At 44.1% G+C, this 4,074-nt stretch overlaps 1 non-coding gene across 1 annotated transcript; it reads left to right on the top strand.

Annotated features, from left to right (window-relative positions):
• The first annotated feature begins 3,637 nt into the window (after positions 1–3,637).
• LOC123323504 lies at positions 3,638–3,746 on the top strand. Its single transcript, XR_006539444.1, has one exon. It is a non-coding gene; the product is annotated as a U6 spliceosomal RNA (small nuclear RNA).
• The last annotated feature ends 328 nt before the right edge of the window (positions 3,747–4,074 follow it).

Genomic DNA, 4,074 nt, shown 5'->3' with positions numbered 1-4,074 from the left:
AATGTGAGTCATTCTCATTTAAAGGGCAAGCTTCCGTTTTACATCAGCAGAGAGGAGTTTCAAGCAAAGGACAATTTTCAATTTGAAGATAAAAAAGTCGTTTTACGATATTCAGAATAAGTTGGTGCCCTGAAGGGCCACACACTATGTGCTTCAGGGGAGAAGCAGCCCCTTTCACTTCTAAGGAGCCCCTTTACACAATTCCTTCCCTTTTATCATTAAAAGAGCTTTGCATTTTTTATTACTGGCCAGGAAGGCTAATGCAAGCAACAGAGCTCAGCAGATGGCCTCCAAAGACAAGGGAAGATAGAAAGATTGTATGTGTCTTTCTTCTTCAAAGTCTAACATGCAGTCATTTGCCCGCTTTAAAAAAGGCAGACTCTGAAATTCAATTATACTAATTTGGTGGACTATAGATTCTTATCCCACGGCAATACATTGTTGCTTTCTTTTCTTTAAAAAAAAAAATTTCACACGGCTAAATAGAGAATTAATATAGTGGCTCTTCAAGCAATATAGTGGTCTATCTGAGTGCCCCACACTCAAATGCCCCTAACAACTGGTTTTTATGGGGATAATTTGAAAGACAACTTTGATTTTAAATAACTTTGGGGTGATAATAGGGTTCTCAATGCCTTTGCTTGATTCACAAAGATAGTTTCGTAATGATTTTAATGATTCTCTCTTGACGCTCAATGGTTAGTAAGAGGAGGGTTGTGAAATTTACATGGTGCCAATTATTTAAAAAATATTTTTTAGGGATAACTGTGTCTATATTTCATGATTACGTGAGGGTCGAAGCAGGAAATATCTAAGGTCAGAGTATCTGCTGAAAAGTGGGCGAAGTTTGAAAAAAAACTAATTAGCACTTGAAAGAGTGTCTGTGTAGGTAACACAGCTCAAAATCCAGTTAATAAAGAGGGAGTCACTACTTTATAAAAAGTGAAATAATAATCAGACCTCTCTACTGTCTTATTTCATGTCCTTTCAGTATTACACTGAGATGCCTTACTGGTAAAGAAGTCTTCCTATTTGAAAACCGTAAAAAAAAAAAAAAAAAATTGAATTCGACATTATTTGCAAACTACAATATATAAAAACAAACTTACCCTTTCTCTGAATCCACGGAATAAGAAGCTGAAAAGAACCATAGTTTGTTTGTTTTTTTTTAAATATATAAACTTATTGATTGACCTTTGTTTTTCAAATTGAAGGTTATGGGACACTGCAAAATGCCAAAATGCCTTTAAATCAGATTTAATTCTGATTAAATCATCAGATTTAATTCTGTTCACATATTTCAAATATTAAAGTGTATCTCATTGTATTTGGAGGCATGAGAGGTATCAGTACTAATTTTCCGTTAAGCAGTAGCGGAGCCAATCTGAATGTACACCCAGTCTCCTTTCTGGAGCCTGTTACAAATGGACCCCAATTTTCACGTGTGCTCTAACTTATAACAAACACTGTTGTGCCTCTGGCTCTCCTGGAAGGGTTGGTGGACTGCCAGGGGCTGGGGATTGTAAATGGCGGATAGTCTGGGGCAATTAGGGTATTTAGTTTGCCAGAACCCCCTAGCCCTTGAACGTGTTGGATAAATGGGTATTTCCTGTTCTTGGGAAGGCCCTCTGCCCCCATGCCTCCCTCACTACTCAGTCAAATGGCAAGTCCCTGCTCTATAAGGAGGGCCTATCTACAGGCAGAAGCCGCATCAACTGACAAGAAAATCAGGCTTGATTTGAAAAACCAGTATGATCCCAGTAGACCCTTCCAGAGGCAGAATATCCAGCTGACGTGTATAGGGCAAGCCTTCTGGGTGAGGGCACTTGCATTTGGGGCGTGCACAGTAAATACGGAACAGCAGGCTATTAGCCTGAAATTTGACAGGCTTTCATTCGAATCAAATTGTAGGCTCAGGTCCTGTTGGACTTGCAGAATAGAACTGCGCCCCATTTCTGGCTTGGTTCCTTTGTGCCTCGATTTTCTCATCAGGGGAGTGGGGTTCTCTATCCTGCCCTCCTTACCCTGTGGCTGTACCTAATGAGATGGTTAGCGTAAAAGTACTTTGAATAAGCAGAAAGGGCTCCGTAAAGGCAAGATACACATTGTCAGCACAGGGCTGGGCACACAACCGCTGTCCAGGAAATATCGGTTGAACGGATGAATGTCTTATGCAGACAATTAACGCTTGCATGTATTGTCCGAAACGCACATTCTAGTTCAGGTTCTCCTGGTGGCAGCCATGTTTAGGAGGCATTATCCGTGCCCTTTATTTTGTATCTGCAGAAATGGCAACTCACAGAAGGGGCAGCTAGAAACGCAAAACTGGCTCCAACCCGGGTCTGTGCAATGTCAGATTCAGTGTGCAGCTTTCCCCTTACACCACACTGCTTCTTTTGGTCACTGAAGGGATTTCTTTTTTTTTTTTTTTTTTTAAGCTCAAATGAGGAAAACCTTCCAAAGCAAACATGATACCTAACTTGGAGGCATTCTGCCTAGCACTTATTGCCATGGTGGATACTGAAAATGTTCTTTATGTCCACGGTCTGATGATCATGCGAGAATTGGAACCCTTCACCTCAGAGGGTTCATTAGGTAAGTCTGGAGGGAAAAAAAAAAAACACAAAACCTTCTGGAAACCCAGAAATTTGTAAGTTGGGTTTGTCGCAAACAATTTGCCCTGCCGGAGCCCAGGAGAATGGGGAAGGGACTGCTTCCTCTTGGCTGCCTTACTGCACCCAACTGTGAAGACAAGAGGGCCTTTAGGTTAAAGATGGCATATTGAGAAAGTCAGTAAATAGAATCCAAACTAGGGCTTCGGGTATCAACCAAAGAGAGCCTCTGGCTAACAAAGGGAACGGGCACATCTAAGATGAGGGACCCCGTGGTCTGAGGGTCGGAGGTATTGGGTGGTTGGGTGAAGCAGAGTGCGGGGTTTTGCATTAAGACGACAGTCTCAAGCAGTACGATTTCAGTGAGGACCCACTGCCTAGAGATAGAGCATGAAAAAGGCTGTGTGAACGCAGGCAAGTGGGAGGGGTGGGTCCAGAGGGTGGAAAGTTGGAGATTGCCAGGGGAAGTTGAGGGAGCCTGCCACGTAGAATAATACAAGGTCTGCAGTTGGGGGGATGGAGTTTTTGCTACTCGCTGGACTGGAAATCGCGGGGGAGCTGGGCAAACTCTTACGAAGAAAATCACTTGTTCGTCACCTGTGGGTCAGCCTTAACATCGAAACCAGATTTGGCTCTGAAACAGGAAATCTGCCTCAGTTTCTTAAAGAGAATTGTTCTCTGAGAGAGGAAATCCGGTCTGCAGGTTACAAACTGCTTTTGCCTGGGGTGAGCGGGAGAGGAAGGGCGGGCATTTAAGGGGGAGAGAGGGAGAGAGCATGGCTCCCGAAGTGGTGTCCTTGGCCGGTTTCCCTCCCTCCCTCTCCCCCCCCTCCCCGCCCTCAGTTCCCCCTTGTGCTGTCCTCAAAGCAAAATAGGAGGTAACAGCAATTAGGAGTTTTCAGAGCAAACTGAATGCAGAAGACCTAACTCTGCCCAGGCATGAAGTAGGCACCACTTTAGTCTCACACCTGGGGGTGGTGCGGGGAGGGAGAAGTAATAAAAACTCGGCGTCCACGGTACACAGAGCGCTGGCTTCGGCAGCACATACACTAAAATGGGGACGATACTGAGAAGATGAGCGTGGCCCCCGTGCAAGGATGACAGGCATGTTCCCCAGAGAATAGTGCCTCCCGTGGCTATGCAGACGGAGTCATAGCCCACATCTATGCACACGCATCTACCAGGGAACATATGGCTGACCAGATTCCACTTGTTGGCCAGATATCCTGGGGTTGGAACGGGACCATAAAAGTCCTCGGATCCAGCCTTATCTGGGACACATCTACTCTATCCAGAGAGAAGACTGTTCAAAGAAACTGGAAGAAGAAAAAAAGAGTGCACAATTCCCTTTAATTCCACTGTTGAAGAACTTTATCAAAGAATACAACACAATTCAGAATCATAAAAAGAACACAAGTGGTCAGCAGATCCAGGATCGAGTCCCAGATACCACCATTTAGTG

Source organism: Neomonachus schauinslandi, chromosome X (assembly GCF_002201575.2).
Source record: "Neomonachus schauinslandi chromosome X, ASM220157v2, whole genome shotgun sequence".
In the NCBI taxonomy this organism is placed as follows: Eukaryota; Metazoa; Chordata; class Mammalia; order Carnivora; family Phocidae; genus Neomonachus; species Neomonachus schauinslandi.
The sequence above is the reverse complement of the archived record's forward strand: the minus strand, read 5'-3'. Positions and strand labels throughout refer to the sequence as shown.